Below are 6,449 nucleotides of genomic sequence, written 5' to 3' on the forward strand. Positions count from 1 at the left end.
TAGAAAGGTATATTAGGAAAGGCTGTCAAATATATGTTGTTCAAGTGGGATTTGCAAACACCAAAAGAAAAATGACTTCTTTGGAAAATATCCCTGTTATACAAGAATTTTCTAATGTATTTCCTGAATCAATTCCTGGATTACCACCCAAGCGTGATAATGATTTCACCATCGAACTAATTCTAGGTGCATCCCCTATTTCCAGGGCCCCTTACAGCATGAGCATACCTGAATTGATAGAACTCAAAATGCAGCTCCAAGAGCTTCTAGATAAAAAGAACATCTGCCCTAGCGTGTCTCCATGGGGATCCCCCATAATATTTGTACGAAAGAAAGACGTAACTTTGAGATTATGCATCGATTATCGTTAGTTAAATAAACTGATCATTAAAAAAAATATCCCCTGCCACATATTGATGATTATTCGACCAGGTGCAAGGAGCCAAAGTATTTTCAAAAATCGATTTATGGTTTGGTTACTACCAAATAAGGATAAAGGAGGACATTCATAAGACTGCATTACAAACTCGTTATGGTCATTACGAGTTTGTGGTGTTTTTGTTTGGCATCAAAAATGCCCCATGCACCTTTATGAGTTTGATGCACAATATTTTCCAACCCTATCTTGATAAATTCATATTGATTTTCTTTGACGAAATTTTAATATATTCAATGAATCGGGAGGAACACAAAGAACATTTGAGAGTAGTTTTGTAAATGTTGTGGGAAAATTAGTTATATGCTAAATTCAACAAATGTGACTTTTTCAAAGATCATATTGAATATTTGGGTCACATTATCAATAGATGGAATAGCGGTGGACTTGGAGAAGATCAAGACAATTATGGAATGGATCGCTCCAAAGAATGTTGCGGATATTAGATTATTCTTGGGTTTGGCTGGGTACTACCATCGGTTTATCGAGGGATTTTCAAAAATCGCCTTCCTAATAACCTCTTTATAGAAAAAGGGGCACACTTTATAATGGACAACTGAGCATCAACAAAGCTTCGAAAGACTAAAACACTTACTTACCACTGCACCAGTGTTAAAGGTAGCAGATCAGAAAAGTCTTTCGTGGTTTGCATTGATGCAAGTAAAGAAGGCATGGGCAGAATGTTGACACAAGAGGGAAATGTTATTGCTCACAAATCACAAAAATTGAATGAATATGAACAACAATATTCTTCTTATGACCTTGAATTAACAGATGTAGTACATGCATTTAAAATGTGGTGACACTATCTATCGGGGAATAAATTTATGTTTTTAACAGATCATAGCAGCTTTACAAAAATTTTCAACCAGTCCAGCTTAAATGCTCGACATGCCAAATGGACAACATTTTTAAGTGAGTTCGACTTCAAAATGAAACATCTTAAAGGGAAGGAAAATCAAGTAGCCGACGCATTGAGAAGAAAAATACATTGTATTTATGAGGTCCAAATCAGCCACGTACGCTCAAATATTCCTGAAATCATAAAGGAGGCATCTATCAAAGATCCAAAGTACACTTTTCTTTGGAAGCAGAGAAAGGAAGCCCTGTCAAGAAAGGAAAAATCAGATTTTGAAATAAATTCCGACAACCTCCTTATTTTCAAGGGCAGAATTTATGTTCCTAACCAAAATTCTGTTAAGCAATTGATATTGGATGAATTTCATAGGAAACCATGTGTTGGCCACCCTAGTTACCAGAAGTTGTTGTCAGCCATCAAGAAAGGGTATTTTTTGGCTCGGCTTAAGGAAGGGTGTCACTGAATACTTGTCCAAATGTTTAGAATGCCAACTAGTGAAGGCAAAACATCAGCATCTCGTTGGTTTATTACAACCATTGCCCATCCCGGAATGGAAGTGGGAGACCATGTCAGTAGAGTTTATCATTGGCTTACCTCGCACCAGGAAGCAGCACGACTCAATTATGGTGGTGGTAGAAAAACTGAGAAAAACTGCTCACTTTATACTTGTGAAATCCACCTTTAAAACTGTGGAAATTGCAGACATATTTATGAAGGAAATTTTTCGTCTACACGGGATACCTAAGGTGGTGATTTTTGACAGGGATGTAAAATTTACATCCACATTTTGGAAAACCCTCTTTTCAGGATTGGGTACCCAGATCCAATTTAGTACTGCTTACCATCCTCAAACGGACAGACAAACCAAATGGGTAAATCAAGTGTTGGAGGACATGCTATGCATGTTTGTAATGAAACAACCACATAAGTGGGAAGACTACCTCCACCTAGGGGAATTTGCATATACTAATGGACATCATGAATCGCTCGGCATGAGCCCCTTTGAGGTATTATATGGAAGAAGGTGCAGGGTACCCATGGATTGGAATAGTCTAGTTGATAAGCTAGCATTGGGTCCCAACATGCTAGCAGAAATGGAGGAGACTGTTAAGAAGGTTCGAAAGAATCTAAGGGTTGCCCAGGATAGGCAAAAAAATTTATGTTGATAAAAAGAGAACATACAAATAATTTTAGCTAGGAGATCACGCATATCTAAGAGTAAAGCCCAGGAAAAGTTCCTTACAATGGAGGGGTTGTACCAAGTTAGCACCTCGGTACTGTGGGTATTCAAGTCTTTGGAGTAGATTGGACCAGTAGCATATAAGCTTGCGTTACCAAACCATATTCAGGTCCACAATGTTTTCCATGTTTCGTTGCTAAAAAAATATGTGTACAACCCACATCATATAATTAGTTGGGAGAATATTTAGGTAATCAGTTAAGGGAATACATATGTTATCGGATAAACTATTTTTGAAGAAATTTATGACTATGAATTGTGGTTGTGTAGGTTGAACCGGAAGGAGAGTTTTTGGTAGAACCTCTTCATATTCTCGATCGAAGAGAAACCACATTGCGGAAGAGAGCCATCATCTCGGTTAAAGTGGAGTGGAAGCACTTTGGCCCAGAGGAGGCCACTTGGGAAGAGGACATATTTATGTGGGAAGCTTATTTGGTGCTATTTTCTTAAAATCAACAGAACACAAGAGATGGTGTTCCTCATATGGGGGGGGAGATGTAACACCCCAATCTACCTAAAAAATTATTGTGGTCATTAAGTTCACTTTTTTATGTCTTGATGCATTAATGTCTTTTGCTTTGTGATAATGACTAGGCTGGAAATTCTATATTACAATTGGTTACCAAACTGACATGTTAATAAAAATAAACTATTTGCAATTGTTAAAAGAAAAAGTTTCCAATAAACAGTTACCCCTCTGTCTGGAAAGGGAAATATAAAGGGGGGAAGAGAACAAAAAAAAATCCGAGAGCTGGGTGGAATAAAATAGTGGGAAAATCACTCAAACACAGTCAAAAGAAAGTATAGAGCTTGACGTTGGACAGTGAGTCCTGAGGCCCAAGGTACTGACTATGGCTAGATATAATTCAACGTGAAGGATAGAAAGTGCTCGGGGAGAGTCTGGACGTGATTGTGAGGCTCGTGGTTAGGAGGAGAGACTTTCTAGATATCTTTGGGATTTTATGATGATAAGTTAATTAGATAAGTAATATATCTTTTATTTAAGTACTGATGATGGTAGATTAATGGAATAAATGCTTGCTTACAATAATAGTATAGTTCATTACATGGTCATGGTAAATATACTTAAAATAGTAACAGAATAAGTTCAAATAGAGAAATTTCTTTATTAACCAAACAAGTAATCCTGATGCTCAGTACAGAAATTTCTTTATTAACCAAACAAGTAATCCTGATGCTCAGTACAGGAACAAAAATAAATTCAAGGTACATGAACGATTGTAATTATATAGTAAAGTCGTAAGGCTAGCAAATCACAAAGTCCAAATGAGCATTATGTTCCTACTTTTCTAGTTATAACATGCAAGTGTAAAATTGGAAAGAAAACAATATCGTTACTTTTGGTAGAATAAACTGTATTTTTAAACCATAACAAAGGAATTCCTTCCGTCAAGTAGAGTGAGAAAATATTTTAGTTAAGCACTCAAGAGAGAGAGATTCTGCTTAAACAGAGCATAAGAGAAACAATTAGGTGAATTCTCAAGCTTAAAAATTTTCATAAACTATTTACAGATGCATCGAATTGAAAAACGTAGATACTAACGAATATACCAAACAATCATATGGAGCAGTAAAAACCTTCCATAGGCGGCTAATAGAAAAACTGTGTAGATACATTATAACTGTATAAGTAAAGTTTATCACCGAAATCTTACAACAACAGGATGCGACGCTCTATATACATATAACCAAATGGAGTTAAAAGAAAAAAGAGGGAAAAATACTCTCGAATTCATAATACATCAAAATATTAACTATTCCAGAGAAGTTTTGTATCCCATAACTTACAAAAAAATCATAGATTAAATAGTCTTTTGAACCCAAAAAGCAAAGCAATGTTATCCGCTTTTCAACCATGTTAAGTAACAGAAATGACATTTAACTGTTTACACAGTCTTCCCAATAAAAGATAAGATCCGGGTATGTTCCGTCTGAAACCCTCTGCCAAGCGATTTTTCGCATGCATCTAAACCATAGCGAACAAACTAGGTAAGCCTCGGTGAGAAGTTCCAACATGTAGACAACCGATTAGGGTATCAGTCTTCATGACCTTGGAGTGCGCGAGACTGATTCCATCAGAACCCCAGTAAGGGCAGCACTTTACCTGCGACATCACCAATATATCACTATCTAAGGTATGTCTTACATTAAAGAAATCATTTGAAGACTAGATCAGTCGAGACTTGAAACCTCACCTAAACATTGAAGGTCCCATCCAGAGTAGTCCGCCTACATGGCATAAGAAAACTACACCTATGTATTAATAGTATGCAGAATTACGTTGAACTGAAAAACAATGCCACAGGATGTAAGCTTACATTCCTGGAGTGGTCATCGAAAATCGTTAGGCCCCGATGAACCAGAATAGTGTTGCCATGCCCCTGGACTTGGAGGGTGACCTGACATGACATTACAATCTGTGAGGCAGTAAATCAAGTAAGAGAAACAACTATTGTATAAAGAGGTTAAGTGTTCCATTACCTCTCTGAGAAGGACGTCCAGCCGACACCATGGATCTCAACAACCAAGTTACAGAACCAACTGAAGACCTGGTAGCGGATTCTGTTGTAAAGCGGCCGAACCATCAGCCCTCTAAATGCAAATGACCCTCCATCCAGTCGGAAGCGGGGGTAGGGTAGTTGGAACAAACCTAAAACTTCTCCACCATTGGATTTGCTCTAAATAGATCGACGTATGCAAGTGAGAACAAGTGTCGAGCTGAAGCTCCAATGATGAATGAAGGCCTACTAGAGGACCACCTCAGATCGCGTCGCATGGAGGGACGTACCCAGTGCATTTACATCAGAGCAGAGTGACGTGTTCAATACCTCGAGTGAGGCCATGTGCCGCTTTAATACATGACAGAGGCCTTAACGCAGGCTGTGCGAAATTAAATATATATATATCAAAATCAATCAAACATATCGTTGAAAACGTCACCGCCACCTTGACATATTAAATGATTTATGTAGTAATTCAAACCTCACTGCCACCTTGACATATTAAATGATTTATGTAGTAATTCGTAAGTTTAGGCCTGGTGAATTTTATTATTATTATTATGTCTTCTGTAATGTTTAGGGTGTTACAAGAATCTTGTTGGATGTTTTTTTAAGTATATATATTAAACTTATATGTTAATTATTTTTATAATTAATAATGATAATAATAAAATTATTATTTTTTATTATTTTTTTAAGTTCTTTGAAATGATTATTGTTTACCTGTAATTTAATTTATATGGCTATGCTAGTTATTAGATGGATAGTATATGGACAAAATATTTTTAACAATAGTGAGGATGAGTTAATAATAATAATAATAATAATGTGAGCTTAATTAAAACAATAATAAAAAGTAAATGTAATAAAAGTAATAAATATATTCAACTCAATTTGTAATTTTGTTTTTATTAATAAAGTTATAAACATTTTTTTATTAATTGTTATTTTTATTTTTACTTTTTGTTACTTGTTTAATTTTATTAATATTATTTCTTGAGTTAAGGCTTCATTACAATATCTCATCTAATGTGTCCAAATATGGAAGAGTTTTTCATCCCACAATCTATTGGGAATTGTCCCACTATGAAACTAGAATTTGTTCTTATTATGGCAATGTTGATTTTCATCTCTACATTAGTCAAAATAGAGAGATACTTTTACTTTTTTGGTTAGATTTCATCACCTCCTTATAATATCCTATTTTGTTTTTCAATATCCTATTTTATTTTCCCCTCTAACTCTTTGTTCACCACAATTTCTCCTTAAATTTAGATGAATACTTATTTTAATATTGTCTTTATTTTGCATGTGATCTCTTCCTTTATTCCCCAATGATTTAGCCAATATTAGGCATCCTTATGGTATTTCCAATTAAGCCAAAGGTGGTTG

The 6,449-nt window shown here is 35.6% G+C and overlaps 1 long non-coding RNA gene across 1 annotated transcript; it reads right to left on the reverse strand.

Moving 5' to 3' along the window:
- Nucleotides 1-4,254: 4,254 nt before the first annotated feature.
- Nucleotides 4,255-5,178, reverse strand: LOC149264540 (uncharacterized). Its single transcript, XR_016250083.1, has 3 exons — nt 5,038-5,178; nt 4,752-4,955; nt 4,255-4,660 (listed from the first exon to the last, which is right to left on the reverse strand). It is a non-coding gene; the product is annotated as an uncharacterized LOC149264540 (long non-coding RNA).
- Nucleotides 5,179-6,449: the final 1,271 nt, after the last annotated feature.

The sequence above is a fragment of the Pinus tabuliformis genome, chromosome 6 (assembly GCF_031772625.1).
Source record: "Pinus tabuliformis cultivar Carrire ecotype Pingquan chromosome 6, CPIR1, whole genome shotgun sequence".
Taxonomy (NCBI): Eukaryota; Viridiplantae; Streptophyta; class Pinopsida; order Pinales; family Pinaceae; genus Pinus; species Pinus tabuliformis.